Source organism: Euwallacea similis, chromosome 20 (assembly GCF_039881205.1).
Source record: "Euwallacea similis isolate ESF13 chromosome 20, ESF131.1, whole genome shotgun sequence".
Classification (NCBI taxonomy): Eukaryota; Metazoa; Arthropoda; class Insecta; order Coleoptera; family Curculionidae; genus Euwallacea; species Euwallacea similis.
The window spans coordinates 1,956,422-1,979,883 of NC_089628.1; the positions used below are offsets into that span (position 1 = coordinate 1,956,422).

A 23,462-nucleotide genomic window follows, 5' to 3' on the forward strand; every position below is an offset into this window, starting at 1 on the left:
TGGTCAATTCGTACGGTTCAACCGGTCGTTTGTCTTGCGAATATGGAGGCCTCAAGGTTGGGCAAGGACTCCGGGTTAGATGTGAGGATGGTGATTATGTCTGATTAAGAAACGTTGTTTGAAATTCTTTCATCTGCAGGTGCGGTTATGTAATTCCGTAATACTGTCTTGTACGATTTCATGCTGGAGGTCCTGGCCTGGAGATGGTATCATATTCTGGTATCGTGTTCCTTAATGACGTCCCAATATTTCATGACGATCCTTAGGTCATTTTATGGAGAAAAGTTGATATGAATATACAATGTTGTTCTGAAAGATCGTCCCCTTTTGGCTGCATTTAATCAGAAAGTCGAATTATTAGGAGGACAACTTTCTTATGCGACATATTTCGCTAAGAGCCCACTTGACCAATATTTCTATATCTCTAGCCATTATATTAAGAATCTATCATCCATGCATCAAGTGATTTTGCATATTCTTAAGATACATTTTCTGTATTAATAGCCGATTTCCTACTCCAGTTTATCTCCATTCTCATAGAAAACGATTTTTCTTCTGCGTGCCACTTCCGGTTCTTTCAAGCCTGTCCTCCTGTTGTCCTCATTCTTGCCTGAAACCTGGGAAAGAAGCTGCCTCAAGGTAATTGAAACTTATCGCTTCTAATTTCCAGAAGCGCGCATAAACTACCTTAAACTTCTTCTTTTTTGAGCCAAATAAGAAGGAAACTTTAAAAATATATTTCGGATATTGCACGCCTCTGATTTGAGCGCGTGCCCCAGGATATGCGTGGCGGTATGTTCCGGACCGTGGCTCGTGCCACGGTGGCTTCACACGACCCAAGTTTATGGACCTCTTCTTCGAGAACTGCCTCAGCTTTGAATTACTTCTATTAGTTAACTTCATAATTGCATAACTTTGCCCACAGAACTTGCGGGAGTCACACGATATCTCTAAACTTACCTCTCGATATCCTTTGATTCCTGGATTTTGATGGAGGTATGCTCATATTATTTTATCGTAGAATATTTTCGTTATTCATTCTTTAGGAGGCAATGCAGTACGTCCAAAATAGGAACGTGTTGTAGATTATCTGAATTTGTAGACCTAAAGAAAAAAATCTAACGGGTTTATGTCCGGAGAACCGGCTGGCCTAAATTTTCCAAGCGGGGCCTATCCATGTTCCACGAAAGTTGTGTGATAGATATTCCTACACAACTCTTGCATAACTTGCGGTTGCACTGCATCCTATTCCTTGTCTGGAACTTCCGTCAGGCATTACTTCAGTTGAGGGGCGCAAATAATTTTCTGGTATTTGATCTCAAAGACGGCCTCGGTTGCCCATCTAATGTCAGGTTGGTTTCCTTCCAGGATGACCGACTCACTAAACTCCGTCGCTGCTCCCCGGTACCGCCGAAAGGCATTACCTCAGATAACCTGAACTAACCCGAATTTTCCAATATTTGTGAAAAACCTGAAATTAACATTTATCGCCTTGTTATATACATATTACCACGTGTTAACAAAAATCCAAAAACTAAGCCTGAAAATATGGCGTTCATTACTGTGTCTAATAAGATAATTTTGATATCAATGACACAGTTTAATTCATCATCAGACATGGCAATTTAAAGCACTCTCATCATTCGACAAAGAACGGAACCCAATAGACCACCGAACCCATAAAGTCGGATGTGCGTGATTTAGAATACATTGCTCCGAAAAAAAATCATAATTTCCTCTGTTGTCTTGAATGGGGCTCCGGAGGGGTTCAGGGGGGCAATTTTCTACGCTCGGGCAGTGGCGCGGGACGCCAAGTTTCCGGTAGGGCACGTGTCCGCCATCTTAGATCGTACCAAGAGATATTAGACGAAAAGGAGAATGTGCTTGTGAATTGAAAGAGTCATCTGAACTGCAGGAATGTATGTAAATCATGAAAGACAAATCCGTACTTATTAATGGCAATAATATGTGTCAGTCGTAAAGAGGCTCTTATTTATGTTTCCGATTATTTTTCAATTTGCCCACAGTTTAGCTGCCTCTCTATTTATTTTAGTTATATAGTTATTTCGAGCGGTAATAAGTTAATTGGTGTGGTTATTTTATGTCTCCCGCAGATCGAGTTATTGGAGATTTTATCGGCATGAATATGTATGAGAACTATAAATAATCGCAGTCTACTTATTTGGTGAAAATTCGTTCTAGATGAAGATCCTGCTGCGGATGTAAATAGTCATTTCAAACTGATAAATCAACGATGATCCGGCTAATATGTAATTTTCATCGATTTATCGATCTTTCCCATGACATCCTCTTACGCGAAGTGGCTTATAAGAATACGGAACAATACATCAATACGAGGGCTCATCTTTCGTATTGAACCACGTTATAACCGACCATTGTTAATCCTGTATTCTGAAAGATACTGTAGCTAAAGTAGCTATTACGGAATGATGCGCTTCGACATATTAATCTAGTAATTTAAAGAGCTGGAATTTTTTTTATAGATACGGCCATATGGACACTGGAGGGTGCATCGCCCCTAACAGCATTTCGAAATTCGCGCCTTTTCACCCCTTAAAAAGACACAAGAACTGGGGTGGTCGCATCTTAAGGATCAGCTGTTGCGATGTTAGACGTTACATTCCAACGGATATACCGTCTGTCGGTCTTGCTCAGGATGTCATTAAAATTTCAAATTAACCCCTTGCCCCCTTTTCACATCGTAATTATTAATTGCTAGAGCTTAATTTCCACAAAATACCTACAGGTGTAAGAAAAGTGGGAAAAATGACTTTTTTGTGGAAATGTATCTGCCGGCGATTTAAGATGGGAGGTCTTGAGGGTTTTGCCCGGTTTTCGCTGTGTGGTATAACAAATACCTGTTGAGATTTCAGGCTGTAGCCGACTGAGCATGTTAGCTCTATCACTTTAACTAACAATATTTTGTTCTAACTGGAAAATTAAATTGGTTCACTTCGAAGACTGAAGCAGCAACCTTACTCCCTTCAACGAAGGCGCACAATTTGCTCCCAAGGAAGTAAAAATTACTTCCCTCCTTATAACCGTTCCGAACAAAAAGGTTAACAATGTGTAAAAGAAATTAAACGTTCCATTTGATCTGATTCAGTTTCACCTACTGGGCTCACGCGTCAGAGTAGATCCTGAAGAAACTGAACCAACGTTAGGAACGTTGAACGAAACTTAACAAGAATCCAACTTTGCGAAAATAAGTAGTCAGTGGCACAGACTTAGTAGAGCTGATTCCCCCGCAGGAATCGTTCGTTTTTGTAACCTCCTCATTCATTCGATTCTACCCCAATACATGTTGCTTTAATAAGATTGATTAATGTGATTAAATATGATAATTGATATGTACCTATTAATATGATAGTGTGGTTAATGCAATGACGATCTCTCCCAGCTATTAAATTCTGTGTAGTAGCACCCTATACATGCCAGTTCAACTATTGAAAAGCGACAATCTCGTAGAGACTTCTTTGATGAGACCCACCAAGGGTAAGTATTGCTTAACTTAGCCGACCTAAATAATAGCTGCCACACCTAAAAACACACCGTATATGGTCAAATTTTTTTTTGAATTTCAAGCCTTTCATTCCCTTGGGTGTATCTACGAAGTTTTGCCTACATCAACCTTTGAAACGCAAATATCCGCTAATTAAAATTGAGTAAGTTTCAATAATTTTAATCAAGTTTGCAAGTATTTCCATAAAACGAATTATTTGAAATAATACCTATTTATCTCATCTTGTAGTTGATAATAGTTGAAGCATCAAATACACAGATAAGATTAATTTAAACGGAAAAAGTCGGTTCATGCCTTTTAATTTAATTACATGTATCAAATCAACCGCAATTAATCCTCAGTTTTTGGATAGGTTCGTTGTCTTTTTCTTCTCTTTCCAGCATTGATAATTGTTTTTCTAGACCATGTATTGGACCAATTACAGAACATTAAAATTCATTGAAGTACTAAAGTCAAATAGGGTTATTTGGGACTCATCGCATCGGTATTTCGGGAGACGCGAGGAAACAAAAAAGGCATGGACGGCTGTGAGGAAGAAGATGGGATCAATAAAACTTCAACAGTTGAAGTGGAAAAAAAACCGCCTTTTTAATGAGTATAAAGAACGCCAAAGGGATGGGACAGGTGATCAATGGTTTGCTTTTGAGGTAATGGACACTTTGTTTGATTCGACGTTTTCCGAAGACGAGAGTGACAGTGATGAAGAGGACTTCTACTAAACTCCCTGCAAACCTGCGCTTTGTGATATATTCTGAACAGTATATTATATTTAGTTGGAAAATTAGATCGAATGAAAGTAGTGTGCAGGGCCTTTTTTGACTTGCCAAGTTCTTATAACTCGCTCCTTATTCTCATAAGAACCTCTCGTAGATGCTGTTAAACTGGACACTCTGTATAGTATTAAATAAATAATAAATTCACACGTGAACTTCAATTATGTAGATGTTTCACTTGTCGTGTGCCACGCAACCACATCTTCACAATATCTCGGTCAATACCACTTTTCGGCTTCATATTCTCAAGTTTCATATCCTCAAAGTATACCTCAAGCGCAATTAACAGCAGGATTTTACTTGTTCACCAAACAGTCTTTCATTTTTCAAGTAATTTTATTTACACATCATTTGTGAGTCGTAACTTGAGCGGTATCACGGAAATTGCCCCATATTGACGCTACACCTCAACAATTATTGCCAGAGAATCATACATTGAAAACCTGGAATAAATACTATTTTTTATACAGGGTGATTCACAGCGCAATGAGACATGCGCGTATGCAGAGCCATAAAACAAGTGGGTTTATCATATAAACATTTTTCGTCATGTCTAACGGTTGTTGAAATATTGGACTCAAAAATCGTTAATTTTAAAAAATTTTGCCTTTTATGTTATTTTTTGCTTACAGCAAATTCGGCTTTACACTTTTTATCCTTATCCCTTAAGCCCCCTTATCCCTTCTTGCGCTGCCAGCTACCTCAAGTACATATTCGTAATTTGCTTGTTCTATAGTAAGATATTGTTGAAATACAGAGTCTTTTTGGAATTTTTAAGACATTGTCTTAGGCCAATATCTCAGCAACTGGAGACACAAGAAAAAAATCCTATGAAAAATCGAGTTGTTCCCAGGTTGTCTGCATTCATTTTGAATACACCACCCAAATACATTATCGAAGATACTGACCAAAACCCTGAAAAACGATTGACACTTTTTTTGCCGGAACACCGAACCAACGTCCGAAGTGTCTTGCAGCGTACGTCTCTGATGTCAAATTTTCGTCTCACTCAATGCACGAGTGATAGAGAAGGAACGAGAACTAGGACGTAAGTGCGATTGGATAGACTATAGGTATTCTAGTGGCAGAACACTTTTACGGACAATGAACTGGAACGACAAAAAAATGAAAAAAAAATCTGAAATTAAGATTAAAGCCACTTTTATGGGACCCCAAGCGGAAAGGCCAGTGGACACTCAGAGACTTAAACTCAAACGCCAAATAATTAAATCTGAGATTAATTAAACGTGTAACTACATTAAAATCTGTTACGTTTTATCCATGTATTATTGAATTACTGTAATTACTAATTAAGTCCATGTAAACTAATTCTGTATTGTAATCTGTATCAGTTCTTAAGGGCCAATGCTAAGAAGCCCTGTGGGATGGCATGCTTTGTCAATGGCCAACTTCCAACCGTCCTCGACAATGATTTGACAATAAACGACTCTACAGAAAGGAAGGAAACGCAACAAAGTTTAAAGCAATTTAACAAAATGAATGACTATGTAACGCATTTCGATGGTACCGTTGAAAGGCTTATTTGCACCTGACCGAACCACTCAGCGTTACCAATTTATTCAATTCCTCTTTATTTTCGCCAAAGGGACCGACAGTTTTTGAAAGGGGGACCCTATGGGAATTGTCGTGTTTTAGAATAAATTTGAATTTTCCCCTACTATTTGATCAACCTCTGGGAATTTTGAATTTTCGTGGACGTGGTGAGCCTAAAACGATATCCGCAGTACATTTTCATTCACATTCCCTTTACTGCTTGACACATTTGTGAAATTTGCTTGATGGTCGTATCAATGTGTTGCAACTAAAACCAGTATTTATACAGAGTGTGTTCGAATTCTTGTCCTTATTTTATATCTCCTTCTTCTTTTCTATTTTTTCTTCGATATTTATTTCTGCATTATTTTCTATTTTTACCTTATTTTTCAAATAAACTAATGTGCAACGGTTTTCCGAATTACTCACCGAATTACGTCGTTTTGGTGTGGATGCGTTTAAATTCACTTGATTTACGTTATTACGCCTCCAAGCAGCGCTCACTGCATGTCTCATGTTGCATATCTTATGTTCCATGTAGTTGATATTTTAACTCAATGTTCGTAAGCACAAATTGCTAATAAACTGTTACCTTGACCCCATTCGGACCTGACCAAAGGCGAATAGAAAATGTTGTTTTGCCTCAAGTTACATAAAAAAAATTGCAAGACACCACGCCAAACAGAAAAGAAAATATGGAATTAAACCATTTATTTTTAATTATTATTGTTTAGTTGACATTGCGGTTCTGCTGATTCGCTCTACTTAATTGTTAGGATACATTTCTTGCGTTATTTTTGCCATTTTAGACTTCAGGCAAAAAATCCGTGTCATTTTCACCAACACAAGCATGGAAAAGCGCTCTTAAGAAGAGAATTTTACAAATACCGTTCTCAAATTTATGACAATTTTAAAGACTAATTTATGCACATACAAAGTTGGTCAGTTTTTCACCGGTATAATGGTGCTCACGGCTCGTGACCACCGCGAGGATTTACATGCAAGATAAAAATTTTGTATTCGTTGTTATTTTAATTTCTCATTGTCTTCCCGGCATGAATATGAATCGGGGACCCTTTTTAGATTCTGAGTAATTAAGGATTTTTATGTGAATGACGCACACAGAACGGATAAGCCCCACGAGGCTATATGGGGGCCAAGGGAGATCTAATTGCGTTATAGGAATCATTAGAGAGAATTAAAACGAGAGGCACCTTGTGGAGCTGGTTGACGCAGTTGTTAAAAACTCATTTCCAACGGCTCAAGTGGTTAATGAATTGAGGATCCGTTGTGACCCCAGCACTGAATTGAGCTGGACAAAAGCCTTCGGAAGAACCACCTTAAAGCCCATTACTCCTGAGGAGTATGGATATTGAGGGCAACCATGAAGGTCCATGCTGGGATGCCCTTGATGGTTGTCGGCAGTGTTCATATACCGTATCCACATATCATCACTGGCCCGATTCTGAACTTCGCGAAGTAGAACACTCCGCGAGGAATGACGTCAAAATGACGCGTCAAAGCAACGTCCATGCGTACAAGTTTAAAAAACTTACGTTATTTTGACGTCATTCCCCAAAGGGAAAATCTTTTTTCTGTATTTACGGAAGAGTATTTCCCCCTCGATGACAATATAAAGAGCTGCGAATCATACTTCGCCTCGCACCCACGGACTCTGTCACGTGTCTCATACAGGGGGCTCAAAACAAGGGATGTTCGGTACTCACCCGAGCGATGCTGTAGAAGTGCTAGAACCACGCTTACACTAGGTAAAACCTTTGTCGCAACATATTAACGTGAGAAAAACGTCTCCAAGATATAAATCTGGGCTTGTTACTTACAAAGACTCCACAGAACTGGGAGGCATGATGATAATACCCAGATAGCGGGTTTGGTATTCGATACTCAGCCTGTATTTAACATCTAATGTCTTCGCTCCTGCATAATGCCTGCTTAAATATACACATTAGCGTGATGCTAAGTGACAGAATAAATATCTCGGACAAGTATGCTAAGGGAATACTGATGATCACTGTTATGATCATTAATTGGGTTTGCAAAGGTTTCATGGAAAAGTCGCAGTGATATATGCCATGGTAAACCGAACACATATAGTTGGTCCCGCGCATACCTAATGACGTTGCTGCAGGAGGGCTTTCATACGCTAATGAATGAAGACCAGCATTGAATAGCGGTTGAATTATCGTCTATCTAGTTCATTTCTGTTATTTATGGCCTCGTTGGCTAATAATAGAGACAAATTAATGCCCGTGTGAGTGGCGAAAAATTTTTGTTGAACTAAAGTTCAAAATCAATTCATCGAACATCAATTTTCTACCGTTACGAGTACCCCAAAGTGGTTATGCTGTGATCGTTTTGTGAGGCGGCACTGGTCAGTTTAACATCGCGTCCAAATCATATGGAATTTGATGAGCTGGAGGGTCAGTTTTCAGGAAATTATTGCTTTTGTCTTGACACGCGTGTAGGTGATCGTGACTGCTAATTCTTTTGCAATTCTCGTGTTTGCGGCGGTATCAGAGAAGTTGGTGAAGAACTGTTGGCTAGAAGGCGGAAATATGCGGGAAATTAGTCGTTGCCAAAGTGATAAATATCAAGTTTCTGCTCACATCCAGTTACGCCTAACAACCAGTATTGGCCGCCCATCAAACCTTGAAGGTAGTTGCGACCCAAGACCGCGTCGAATTTCGACTACTTGCGCATAGTAATTACACCTCTTTAGTGGTGAATATCATGGGCAATGGTGGACACTCGCGCCACTGGTTGCGAGTTCTGCCTATAAGCGAACTTTTGAGATCGGATTAGCTTATTTTAAGTTATCCAAGCGATTGTCTGCAAGAGCTTTGTCCTTGACGAGATACAGGGTGCTCACATTTCCGAGGGCTTTCCAATAAAGAGCGCGATAAGTTTACGATAAGCACTGGACAAATTTTTCACACACTCCAGGAATGTGGAATGTGGTCCACGAATTTGGGATCGTCCCAATTGCAAAAATTGTGGATTTTTAGCTTGAAATTTCGTCGCATATAAATGTTATTCAATCGGTCAGTTATTAATGACACCACGTGACCATCGACGTCCAATATCGCCCACCTTAAGTTATTTAACGAACGAAATTAGCCGTCGAGAGAGCAATAATTGTGCGATAACGTGCCAATTTGACAGTTGAACATATAGAGATGTAGATAGGACCTTCTTCGGTAAAAATGACCCGAACGACGCACCTTATGATTCGGTGTTTTGCTTAAGCCCCGGGGCTCCACAGATAAAATAAGTTTATTATAAGTGATGTACCAGTGGCGGGGCACCAAAAACGCTCTCTTCTAGTAACGAGATCGCGCCATTTGATTGTGTTACACCTCAAAAGCTTTAAGTTAATCAGGGCCGGCTTAGCAAGTCTGGCGCCCTGGGCGAAATTTTTAATTACCGGTCTCCTCCCCCAAGAAAATATGCTGACCGGGAAAGTCCGCCGCCCTGGGCCGCCGCCCAACCTCGGCCCCCCTCCTTCATAAGGCAGGTACTGAAGTTAATCCCACAACAATTCTTCGGAACACAATGCTGATGGTGTTGAAGCAAGCCCTGAGCCGCCTATGGATTAGGATATTACACAGGGTGTTGTATCAGATAAGGACAGGGCTCGCTCTGGATGGGATTCTTGACCGTGTGAATCGATAGGTGTAATATAAATGCGAACAAGGGCGGTCTAAAAGCCTTCGAGGAGTCTTATAAGGTCATTTCTCATTACTCACAATACAACTCTAATTGCCTCTTTTTTCTGATTAAACTGAGAGCCATTTTCCCCGGTGATTGGTAATCTTCGATAAACAACCGATTTGCAATTCATTAATCTGCAGATTAAAATTAATAAAATGTCGCTGTTAACATGAGGCAAGACCTGATATCTATCCAGCCATCGGCCGAGGGCGCATTAAAACTTTATTGTGTGTATAAATCTCGAGTTCAAGAAGAAAAATCGCGCTTTTATGGCTTTTCTATGCATTGAAACTATTATTTATAATGTTAAAGTGTTTTGAAAGGCGCTATTGGTTTAATTAAAAATTTTTTTAATGTGCGTCCAAGCAATGAAAGTTTCAGGCGGATTTTGAACGGGATTGTTGGTGTTGATTTATCAAGGTGTTGCAATGCCACTTACGATGTTTTGTTGTTCGGTTGTTGAGCAATGCACTCAATTTTAAATTTAAAGAAAAATGTCCTAGGAAGTTTGTATTTTTCAGGACAAGAAAGGCGGATTATCGAGCGCCGTCGTCGTCAAAAGTTGCGCTTCTTCGAAGTTGGATCTCTATGCGCTTTGCTTCTTAGCCAATAAGCCATACATAGTGTGGACACCTCGCCGATGTGCGAATCGGTCAATCAATCAAATGAACCAAGAGGTGCATCTTCTTGTCTCATTGCGTTGATCAATCATGACGGAGTCATTCGTCGTCGGAACTACCTTGGTCTTGGAACCGCGATTTGAGATACTTCATCTGCGTTTATGGTACAGGGAACATTAAAAGCAAAATTAGCTTGGTGGGGTCTTTCATTTAAAATAAATGTCCTTTCAAAGAGGAGTAATAATTGTGCTGTGTTTGCATTTCGTTCCGGTATCTAGAATGTTAAATAGGAGAGGTTAGTAAAAGAGAAGATCGCCTATAAGTCATGTCCGTGGGCTCCTAATTAAACCAATAAATAAATAAATGAGCTTGCCGCACGCAAATATGGCCGTTTTATGCAAATTTCGGTGTGCTAAAAGTATCGCAAATTAAATTCGTTCGAGAAAATTACCGTTCTGACACAGGAATGCGAACTAAAGAAAAACTAATCATACGTGTCTTGCCCTCCAGTTTATTGACTATACAGTCCTCGTCAGGGCTTAGCACTCAATTATTATGATGGATTTTCAGGCCAGCTATGAAATATGCTTGGTAAAACAAACTAAAAGAATGAAGAAACTCTTGAGAGGAGCAAATGGAGTGATTGAAAGCTGGCCAATATCGATCTTTGCTCTACCATGGCCTGGGTTATTACTTAGTTAAGTACAGTTTTGCAGCAACTATTAGAAGCTGTCTTAATTCATTACTGGTGAAGATTGATGCTTAAAATCTTCATTGCATGTTGCCTTATAACATTGCTGCAGGCGATAGTTTTTACCCTAGGAAGCCACTTCTGCAGGAATGGAAGTTGTTTCCAGCGGTCTTTCAAACCAAATTTATCTCCAAATGAGCAGCTGATCGAGTTTTTGCCTTGAATTGATTTGAGGTCCAGAAAAACTTGTCGGGTCCTTAGAACCGAAGAAGCGCATGTTTCCATAATGAATTTTTCGAGCGAATTTGGAACTTCCTCATCTGCCGAGTTTTTGCCGAAGACGCTCCTGCCATTTTTGGGCAGCTACTTATTGCAGATTTTCGCGGTGCAAATCCCCAAGAAACTAACCCGGCAATTTATACAGTGGTCAACGCAAAGTAGTGCAACAAAAAGCTAATAAAGTACTGCGGCGGCATTGTATGTATTATGTATGGCGAACACCGGCGGTAGCGCCATTTTTCATACCGCAGAAGAATGGACTCGCGCGAATTTTTGCACATCGGAATATTTCCTGCAGTCACGACGAAATACGTATTATTTTCCGAGGCCCGTCTTTTTTCCTGCTGAGGCGACTGCCGAGGTATTGTTTACTGTCCTATTGTCTTGTTGCCTAGCTAAAAATGGGCGGTCCGCATATTTCGTTACTATCATTAGACGTAATATAACTTTCTAGACAACTATTAAAGCCGTGGGCCTTTGGGGGCTGCTATGAGAAAAGCCAATCTCTCAGCCTATGAAATCTTTTGATTATCTCTCAAAAAAACCACATAGGTGACAAAATGGTGAAAGCACCTTGCGTGGAAGCAGTTAGAGCGCACCTTCCGCGCACGTGGCTTTCGCAAACGAAGAATTAAAGCACAAATAGCTTGTGAAGCGAACGACGAAGAGAAAATAATCTTTTTCGACTCTTAATCCTTGAATCTGACGATATTCTGCCAATTAATCAGGCAATAAAACCCCACATATCAGACATTTTCCACTCTGGACGTTCCTTCGATCATATTGATGGATGTTGGTATCGTGGGGCCTCGGTCGCAATAGATCCGTCATAGCAGGGGGGCGCAGGCCTATAATTGTTTTTACACATGCACCGAGCCTTATCTCCATCATCTCTGCTACTTCCGTCACGAAGCCTCGTTTCAAACTGTAACTTGACAAAAATGGACTGCCACTGAAGCAGCAGCTAAATCAAAGCATATTTCCCCTCAGACACTTATGGATCTTTAGATCCTTCTCTATAACAGTCAGATTCCACTCATTAACCACAATAATGTGAGTCTCGTTACCCCTAAAATCACTCGGTTGTGACTTGGAACAATCGGGCTTTTTAATGGTCCCTCATGTAGCGGGCTCGTGCTTCATCTTCGTTTTATTACGTATTTTTAATTGGGCATTAGAAAGTTGCAGGTTCGAGATAACATCACGCAATTCGCGACTCTTTTCGGTACTTTTCTGCTTCAGCGCATCAACCAATACAGTGTCATAAGCAAATTAATCCATCTTTAGTCGGCCATCACTGTTCTCGCAAAAACCAGCATGATTTCGAGCATACAGACCAATCCAAGCGTATTTTTACGGTTTCAGAGAATCGTCAGAATTGTTAGATATGGGGAAAATATTGTGAAACTGATGTCAATTCTCAAAGCGCCACTAGAGACGCTCAGAGCTTTCCTGAGGCTCGCGCCTCATGTCGGAAGGCAGAAGGTACCTCAAAGGAGAGCTAGTTGTTCCGTGGGAAGAATCGCAACCTTTCGGGCGCCCCTGAGGAGTCCTTCCCTTGTATTGTCCATTGCGATAATATCCAGGAATTTCCACGTTCTTTGCGCGACTTTTTCCAGGATTTTCTAGGTTAGTTCGCCTAACGCCGATTTTTCAAAAAATTATTATTTTAATTGAAATACGTTTGGCACCCCGAATTTTCGAGACTTAAAAACGGCACGTTCTCGTAGGACGGAAAGCCTCCAACGCGTACGAATGTGTCAAATTTCAGTTGAGCGAACTTCGCGCCTCGAACTGCAGTTGATCGAACTTTGTTTCGCGCCGTTCGGTCAACTGCAACCAGCGTGCGGTATTACTTTCCGCACTTGTTGGCATTTAATCGTATTTTAATGATAAATAGAAGTAAAAAATTATTAGATACGCCATTGGAAACATTTGAAATCCGACCAAGGACAAAATCTGGGCTGTCAATCGACTTCGGCGGCGGCGGTATCGCTGAAACGCGATCTGATAGAGCACGTGACCCGCCAAGAAGATCTCGTGACTCGAAGCTTATTACGTCAACCGTATACAAGAGATGATGTTCGCTGCTTCGTCTTCTTCTTCGGCGAGTTTAAACCCTCTCGGGGCCATAATACACCCGACTAATTGATGCCCTTAGACTTGTTATACAAGGAGCGAGCGCACAAAAAGGCCGAAATCCAATTACACAGGAGAAGGCGAAGTTAGCGATCAGAAAAACGCTTATTGGGTGCGTTGGTTGAAAAAATCAATCTCATCTGAAAACCGCTAATGGCGTTTTCTCACCCTGCAAGACAATCGCGTTTCGTCACACTGCTACCGAGAAAATGAAGAACACCCAGCATTGACCGATTGAAGATGGTCGGCATGACTGGGCCAATTTTAATTTGATTTATAAAACTTTATTTTACAAAGCCACCGTGCCCGACCGATTGTGTTTAATACGTTCTGCTGGTTTTTGTTTCCGTTTATTTGATACTATTAGATGGAGAAGTCGCTGACAACTCTGATGCGCGTCCAGGGGACTTTTGTTGGGTCACAAGAATGGAGCGAATGGGGCGCGCGGCTGGGACGTCACTGGAAGCGAATGCTCTGAAGAACAAGCAAACTGTCCCTCCTCAAAGGTCCTCAATAAGTGACCCTAAGTACAGACTCGGAGATCATCATTGGACCCAAACTCGTGCACACGTTTCGACGTCCTGAATACCCCCAGCAAATAAGTTATTTTGCTGCAGGATTATTCAGCGAGCAAGGGCGGAAAATTGCACTTTACTGCGCGAGGTACAGTCTCCTACGTTTTCCATGCCTTGGCTTCATCAACTACCAGGAAGTTCCCTGCGAGCATAAACGATCGAGTGCACGAGATTTCTCCTCGGGCAATGCGATATTGGTTTCCAAAGTTTTTCTATTTTCCGGTTTCTAAATTTACAAGGAAAGCACTTGGGAAAGCGGCATCTCAAGGATCGGACAATTATTTTTCCAGTTTCCATCAGGAATTGCTGGGGATAAAGTTCAGAAGATTTTTCCTCCATAAATGGACTATTAGCTGTTCTAATTTTGAACTCTGCGGGGAACTTCTCGGAGAATAGAACCTTTTAAGGATCCCAAGGTTTAGGATATTTCCCTCTTCTTACAGTTGAAAATTACAAGAAAGCCCCCTTTCAAGGCCCAATTTTTGAATACGTATTGCTAGTTTTTAACGTTTCTCATCTTTGTAGCTTCGAAATCTATATGGAAATATGGCCTGGAAAAGGAGGCCCACTAGGGAATTTGCCTGGAAACGAACATACTGTTTCCAAGGGATTTATCATTTTCTGGTCTTTGCGTCCTCGCGTGCGAGCTCTGGATGTGATCTGAGCTATTTCACCTTATAAAGCTCCACAAATAAATAAATTTCCTGACAAAAGTATTCATTTACCATTAGATAAACAACAGTATAAGAAAAACAAGAGATCATTGTCGTTGTCAGTGGTTCTCAAAGGATTTTGTTATGTCATTTCCGGCGCGGCCCGGCGATCACGTCAGTCATGAAGGCAAAACCCAATCTACCAGACTCGGTTTCTTCGGCTGCACAAGTAACTATAGATTATTTTACAGCTGAGACAATAGGTATCTAAATTACGAACATTTTTTTAAAGTAACACAAGTAATGCGATCGCTTTAACAATTCCCGCGCTCGGAGCTTTGACGTCCAAGCTGCTTCGTCCACTTTGACCACTTTTTCCATTTCCTCCACTAAAGAGCGAGGACTTTTTGTCAGAGCACCATACCTGCGTCACTCTATAACTCTTCGACAAAAGAACTGGCCTATTAAATTTCAATTTTTGCGTCATGCAATATGTATCGCTTGTCTCATCTCGAGCTTACATCTTTATCTCTCGGACCGTTCTGGTAAGCGCGTGTCAAGAATAGCAAGGCAGACTGGTGATTTTGTGCCTTTTTTCCTTAATTCGTTCATGAGAAATGTCCTTTTCAAGATGTATGGACTCTATATAAGTTCATATCGGTTTTTGTTAAATGGCTGAGATGCCGACCGAACGCCGACAGTCTGTTGAGGTTTAACATGTCTTTCGATGACCAGCGGACATAAATATCTTTGATGATAATGCGGCTCGTGAAGGAAGTCTAATATGGACATTATAATAATTAACAATAATAAACATTTTTTTTTAATTAATGGAGGAACGGTTCTTCTGCGGTTGGACTGAAGAGGAAATTGGAGTCTTGAATTAAGAAAACAGCTGATTGGATTTCTTAATTTCCTGGATAGATTTCGAGGCTTGAGTGTAAAAGCAGCCCATTTACGCAGAAAAGGCCTTCTGAACGTTGAGCCCCGCGACCCAGGCCATTTTTTAGTAGACCTCGAATTTGGGGAGCAGAAACTTCTCAAAGCCTCTGAGAGTTGAAGATTAATTTCTCCAAAGAAATTTCCGGTTCGAAGAAATAGAAAAGTGTCTAATACTAAAATACTAAATTTGCGAGGGAGTAATTTTCTGGACCTCTGTTTTCCCGCGCAATTCCAGGTTTATGTCGAAGCCGGAAAGGAAAAAGCTCTTGAGCCCGGAGAGTTCCATTTTCGAGGAAACTTTCTAGCATTGAAGAAATGGCGAAATGGGCGCTAGCATTTATCCCCAAGCATTAACTTTAACAGGTACCGCCTGGTACGACACTGGCAAGTTCATGATGTCGGTACTGGCGATCCGACTGCCCCATCCTGACCTCGGCATTTTTGTGCTTCAATACATGTCATTCGGCGAGCGAGTCCATTTATATCGCGTGCCGTACCATTTTATAGCCTTTTTCTTTATGGTACCATTTTTTACGAGACGATACCGGCCATTAGACGCTTTATAGGCGACTCAATCAAAATCTATCAGGTCTTTTAATGGCTGTCTAGATGTAACAGTTGTGCCGTTGTGCTCTATGGCGAGATGGTATCGTGCGGATGTAAAAATGTCTTTGTGATGGTACCGAACGAAATTGGTACTTTCGGTAACAACAGGAAACTGAGTTGCCGGTTTAAAATGTCGATCGGTGAAATTTTATGCAGACCCCATTTTGGATTTCCGTTTAAGGCCAGGAAGACAATATGTCAATTAAATGTATTTTTGAACGCTTCACTCGTTTCGGCAATTAAGGAGAATTTTAAAGCTGGGAAGCTTTTGCCCTTTCAATGGTACTTACCTATCCATCAAAGGCGAAACCTCATTTTCGACCACCTACTGTTACTGTATATCTAATCACGCAGGTTCTAATTCCTATCTTAATTACCATATCACGAGTCATTCTTTCGAGAGTCAGTCTCCATTAACTTTTGACAATGACGACTTAATTTGACCGCCTAATATAGGTCCTATCTTCAGCTCGATTAAACGCCTTTATGTGTCTGGAGTACCTCGTAAGTCAAGAATTTGTGTATCAACATTGTCATTCCTGGTCAGGCAGGTGGCTATTGATAGTGCTGGACTATAAATCCTTCCATTTCTTTCCATTCTAGAGCGGGTCTCGCAAGTTCCGTGTGGGCGAGAACATGGTTTTCGGAAAAAATCTCGCTGAATGCAACTTATTACTGGACGGTATCAGAGTGAGTATTGCACCTATGGTGCAGTGGCACCCTACAGAAAATAGGTGTAATCATTTTACTTTAATGAACGATTTTTCTTTTACCGCACTCTTCAGCGCGGTTTCTAGTAGTTTTTAGTAAGGGCAAAATTATTAATTGTTTAGCACAAAACTGGTTTCCATAGAAACCGAGCGTATGACCAAAACCGGGGCTCTGCTTCAAGGTCTCCATGGCAATTAACTTGCAGTTAGAGTTAAGGGCACTTTAGTAATTTGGCCGTAAAAAAGTCCGGGGGTCGATCTTCCGGGTGTTTTTGCCACTGATTCCTTGCAATATGAAAGATCATTCTGTATACATAGAGAAAACAGATGCGTTCTGGGTGTAGTTTTGAATTCGTTTAAAATCTCGGTTTCCTTGACATAAAACTCGATAATATATTGCTTAGTAGAGACCAAGAACGCCACTGGTTTTTAGATTATAATTCCTATTTCGGCAAATCGATCGGAAAAAATATCAGGGACGTGCCTACTCGAACGATATATTGTGTATTGAACATCGTAGCACTTTTATTTAATTTCAAAAAATGGAAAAAAATTAATTACAAACTAGTAACGACACACAAATCACATGATTGACAAAAATTTGGGAAATTGTTGCCTCAGTGCATCCTGACTGTTGCAAATGTCCCCCATAATTTGCCAAATTTCACGTTCAATTTCTGCACAGGCAGTGGCTTGCCAGCTGCAATTTTAGAGAGATAAGTAGGTGGTACGAATCTCACGCTGCTACGCCTCTGGGTTAAAGGTGGCTTCCACAAAAGCCTGTGCTTTACCTTGAATCTCATTTCGTTATTAATTATTTTCATTAGTTCGCGGACGGTTCAATTTACAATAAATTGTGAAATTTCAGATAAATGGCGTCCTGTGTGTATGTGTAACCTGCAAGAACTCGCAGGCTGAAACGTATTATTGTGGATAGATAATGATTAACTCGTACAAACGGGAAATTACGTGTAAAGCCATATTTCATCCTGAGCCTTTGTCACAACATGAAATGTTTATGTGAGACTTATGGAAGCGAAGGTCCATTATTTTGGTCCTTTTACATGATAACTCGAGGGGCGTTTGATGGGCGGAAATGTCGTGGCCCAAATTTGGCGCTAAGAATTTCTCACCGATCTAAATTAACAATTATTTACGACAAGATACCCTGATCATTCATCGCGTAAAAACCAGATGAACAAGAGAATGGTGAGAACTTCAATTGAAGAAATACAGAGACGCACTTAGCCATTTTTATCCGGGATCCAATTCCATTTAGAAATATTGCAAATTTGGATGAATTAGCTATAGGCCAGCAGCGGCTCCTCAAAGCAAAATTTTTTATTTTTTTATTTTGGGAACTTGGGGACTGAAATCTAGGTGCTACTGGAGCCAGTCTCTTAAGGCCGACTCTGTGTTAAGATGGGAATTTATTCAAAACCCAAAGGATGTGGTTGATTCAGTGGCAGACCGGATGCAGCTTCTTTTCGCCGTCTTCGACCGCAATGCTACGTGGTGGACCTGTCCGACACCTTTTGCACCGACTCTGGAGATCAGCGTCGAGGTTTCGTGAGGAATGGTTTTTTTTGAAGACGAAATTTCGTAAATTTGTCTTCTTAAATAATCACCCAAGACCACCCCAGACCTAAGGAGATATTGCTCTAATTAATAGAGGTGGATCTTGAGTTGACCCTGGATGGTTTCGTTGAAGCTCTAGAACCTTGAAGGTGCAGTTTGAAGAATGTTCGTTTCGAGGTACTTTGAAAATCGAGAAAATCGTCATTAAAGCTAGTCTATATCTCGGAAACTGAGGGAAAGAGAGCAACTCGCCCAGAGTAGGCCGATAGTGTTCAACAAGGGGATCAACTTGCGTTCTTACTGCAATTGCTCTTTGGGTTCCCAAAAGATCTGCGCAAAAATTTGAAAAGAGACTAAAATTGGGCATCTCCCGCCCTTTTGGAAATCATCAGGAATATTTCGAATTTACTCGAATTAATTTAGAGCTAATGTTTATCGCTCTAGCCGAGAGATATGAACCGTATATATCGCCATGGGTGCCTCTGCTGGGGCTCTGGAGCCTCAAAAATGCAATTCAAAGAATCTTCGCCCATTTTCGATATTCACTACCACGCAACATAAGAGGCACGACTTCTTGCCAAATAGACACTTAACATTCCTCCTCAATAAATTTCCAATTAAACGTCGATAAACTCTGCTACACACATCCGACAAGATAACAATCTGGGCAACAGTGTCGGCCCGGCAAATCTGCCATAAATTTCTAAAAACCGCATACACGCGGAAATAATTACAACATAGTAAAATATGTAATTAACTGCAAAACAATTTCCAATAGGCCGGGGAGTTCGGGATAAAAGTACCATCGCATCGGTACTACCCGCATATTACAGCACTCGCCGATGATGCCGATTGTGTATGTGTGGATGTGCTGCGAACTTGGAACCAGAGGTCTAATTGGACACTCAGAGATAACTGTCACTGGTGTAACGAAAGCGGTACCATAATTAATCAAAAAGGAAATTGTTCTTCACGGAAAAACCTCAAAAATGTCATTGTATCGTGCGATCAACAACCTCTCTGCATAGTAGAAACATCCATTCGATAAACAATGAAAGAGAAGCCCGACAATGATGAAAAGGTTTTTTATCTCGGGAACGGCAAGAACCTTAACGAATTAGAGGCGAAAAATCAATAAGACAATAACCATCTGGCCGCTATAACGATTCTAATTAATTAAGGAAAAAATTATGAGAATAGTGCGAGGGCTTATGTTCGAACTTCATCTCGACGGTCTTCCTGGTACTCGTGACATCAATGAGCGGGAAACTGGTATTTACGCACCGACGGAATAGTTGCATTGAAGCTTCCACGTGTTCCTTCATGTTCTTCCAATGTGAGTAAATTGTCCCTCTCAGGGGACTCACTAGCGCTTGTACTAGCAAGCCATTATTTTACGGCTTCCGATTAAAATGACGTCAATTCGTTCAGCCTGCTTTACATTAAACCAACAAGAATGGATTCCTCAACTCCATACCAGGAAGACTTTAAACATCCTTCAGCCCCTTCCAGCCTCCTTAGCTGAATTCCACACCTCCAACCACTACAAAACCCGCAAACCATTACTTTCCCAATTTGAAAATTGTGCCGCTGAGAGTGGACCTTTGAGGGATGTTTGGATGCCGATTGCGAGTTTTTATGGGGCGGTCCTGGTACATTGATGATGTGGTCAACATGAGTCGGGGTCAGCATACTGAAGACGAGTTTTTCTAGCAAGACCGAGCCGGACAGAAGGATAATTTGATTTTTTGACAAATTCTCGATTACATTCGAATTGAATGGGCGGCTCAAAGCCCAAGTAGGCGTCCCCTTGTACATTCTTATTAAGCCGGGTACCGATTATCAAATAACCACCGCCGTTTTTTCAAAAGGCCATTTAATCCATCTCGAGTGATGAGCGCTGATTGATTTACTTTTTTGATTGGTGGAAGCTTGATGGGTGGTCGTGGTTCGTGTATGTAACTCAGCGATTCTCTTATTGCTACACCCGAATGTTTAAGCCTTTAAGCTGATGAACGGAGTGTTAACTTGTAACCCAGTGGCCTCTCACCCATCGCCCGGTGGGCGTCCGATTATTATTATTGTGGTACTTATACCTGAAATAATTTACGGGCGACACGTGAACCACGGCATCGGACGATTTGTTTGCCACTCGGATGGTTGAACGAACCAACAACGCTCCGCTAGACCCGGCTACCAAGGTGCGATTTCTAGCAGATAAATTCAGCACCTTGAAATATGGTTGTCCAGATAACGGAGGGTTCCGTTTTTGCTCAGCTTTACTAATGATGATGCTGCCTTTCGGCGTCCAACGCCTCAGGTCTCGGGTTTCCCGGCGAGAGGGTCAGAAACAGTTCCATTTCCAAAATTGCGTGTTAGATTTGGTATGAAGAAGGCTTTTTTTAATAAACTGGGTCGACTTCTGTATGCCCCGGGGAGGGCCTGAATTTAATCCTCGACCACGCATATTTTTTTCGTTCCTTCTATTTCGGACGTCCTGTGAGTACCGTCAACGGTTTTCGAAGTCTTGAGTGTCCAATGTAAGAAGGGGGATAAGACTTAAAGGCAACGGACCATACAAGCTCGGTTTTCCAGCGGGAAAAAGCTGCGCTTTCGAAGGGGCAGTTTTAGCACAGAACATATATTTGTCATAGAATGTCCAGCTGGCCACGGATCTTTGATCTAGACAGATCAGGTTGATCGAGAATTCGGATCAGTTACGTCTTTTTCCGTCTTTTTTAAGGCTCTAACCTCTGGAAGTGAACCTCTCAAAATCCTTTTGGGTGCTGACCCCACAAGAAACACCCTCACTTCGCTTTCTCCCTAGGCAGTACTGAACTCCACATCGGCGAAATTCCAGCAGTAGAATAGAAAGGATTTTCTGTTTCAGTAAACTAGGCTAATTTGTTTGTATATCTAACACATCCATCTAAAAAAGCTTTCCTGCGGCTGCTGCCCACAACTACTGGCCTCTCGAAAAAATTTAATTCCTCTAGATTGCATTTAATTAGACTAGGTGGTACCGTAAATTATTCGGTCTTTAATTGTATCGGACATTTGCTACGTGGCTTTCATATAGCGCAAAACACGTACATACAGCCGAACTCGACCTTTGGGCAGTACCACCACACCGTTTCAGCCACGATCATTCTATTTATTTTTCTCGTTTCCCTTTTGATGGTTCTGTCAGTTTCCGAGATATAGAAGCGTTTATGTGCGCTTGGGAATCGCAATTAACTTCAGTCATATTCACACTGTCAAGTCTGACATCGCTAATGTTGGTTTTTATTGGCTTCACGTGGTTTACGAGGGCGCACCCCGTTCAATGAAATTGACTTAATAAGAAATATCAGCCATTTACCTTAACAGATGATGTCGGAGGACCATAAGTCAGCAAATGTGGAGATCTTGTCGATAATTCAGAATTATGGGGCCATTTGAATTGCATCCTACTGTTTTAAGTGCCGATCCTCGTACCGCAACCAACTACCTATTTGAGGTACAGCCGCGAATACTTTTAACGAATGGCCTATGTACCCAGTACGGTTTGGACACTAACGGTATAGTACTACAAGGTAATTAATGCGATAATATGAATTATTAATGAGAACTTACAAACACTCCAATTTTAGGCCGCAGTCTCAAGAGCGCAATTCATACCAAAGAGGCATTTTACATGACTCGTCGCTTCGGGTTTGTCAAGCGAATCATTATTGATGTCCATGAGATTATTTATTGAGGTTCGAAGAATTGCACGAGGATTTTAATTCAATCGAGGGCAAAAGACCATCTGAAAATGTTCCTTTTGTCGTTTTTAGGGTTGATCGGCGGCACTTCTCTTCGTTAGACCTCAATCGGTTCTTGTGGTCCTTTACGACAAAGGTCTATAGAGGAATTTTATATCTATTCTGAACTAATCGCACGTTTTTGACGGGTTGCTGATGATTAGTAAGGAACATAATCATCACGAACGCGGCGTACGGAACGGGAAAGCGGCAGAGAGGAGCGGAACTAATGCCGCGTTTGTTGAAGTTCCTGTCTAGTTTTCATGGCTGCGAACGCGACAGCGTTCCATGTTTTGACATCTTGCGGCCGACGTTCGCCTTGCTGCTATCGGCGAACAATATAACGTTCCAGCGGTTCGTCGAACAGCCGAATACACGAACACGAACGTTTTTGTTCGTGCTCAGATAAACATGAGCCTTTAGCAGATTTTAGTGTAATTTTCCAAATAGGAATAAGTTTACGACTTTCGCTGATTGATTAGTTGACTGTTGATACAATCAAAAAGAACTTTTGAAATTTTACACGCAAAAACTCCATAAAATTCACATTTTCTCGTAATTACTTTCGTGCTCCTAACACATTTTCGTAATCTAAACTGGATGCTACAGGGTATGCATTAAGGTGTTCTGGCTCGCATTTTAGGTAGATACAATAAATAAAACCGTTTTAAGCACCGTTTTGAAAATGCACGAAATGAAAATAAGTTACGATCCTGCGGGGCAAATTAGAGTATTTTAGCCCGAATTCATCCAGTCCTAAGTGAAATGGACATCTTTCGGGGTAATCTATGTAATTTACTTCGATTCATAAAAATGCGTTAACAGCAACCAAAAACATCATAAAAATGTAAATTTAAATATACTTTTACAGCATGTGAGCACGAACGAAACACGGCAGCGCGGAGTCGCACGCATGCCGCGTTTGCCGACGTTCATGTCTTGTTGCCGTGGCAACGAACGAGGCAGCTTAGCGCGTTCCAGACTTCCTGGACGGCGTTCGTCTTACTCAGGACAGTTTGACGAATACCCGAATGCAGTTTATGTACAAGCGAATCTTCAAATTCTCTTTGCTGCGTGGATTTATTACAACGCGCATACTCAGAATATCGCAACTATAGCAAAAATAATGTGAGCTTTGAAGCACTAAGAGTACGAAAAAATTAAATAAATCTTGGAGAGACTTTAAGCCCAAAAAAGACCCACATGGACAATATCGCCCGTTTAAAATTCTTTTCACCCAAGTTTGAAATATTTCCCGGTAGAGTCATTTCAAACAATGGA

General features: G+C 41.1%; 1 protein-coding gene and 1 long non-coding RNA gene across 2 annotated transcripts in view; both read left to right on the forward strand.

Annotated features, from left to right (window-relative positions):
• Nucleotides 1–23,462, forward strand: part of LOC136415369 (maternal embryonic leucine zipper kinase-like) — a 101,017-nt gene that overhangs the window by 17,573 nt on the left and 59,982 nt on the right. The gene's annotated exons all lie outside the window — the stretch shown is intronic.
• Nucleotides 3,403–4,441, forward strand: LOC136415646 (uncharacterized). The gene is made up of 4 exons (XR_010752623.1): nucleotides 3,403–3,516; nucleotides 3,607–3,686; nucleotides 3,773–3,896; nucleotides 3,946–4,441. It is a non-coding gene; the product is annotated as an uncharacterized lncRNA (long non-coding RNA).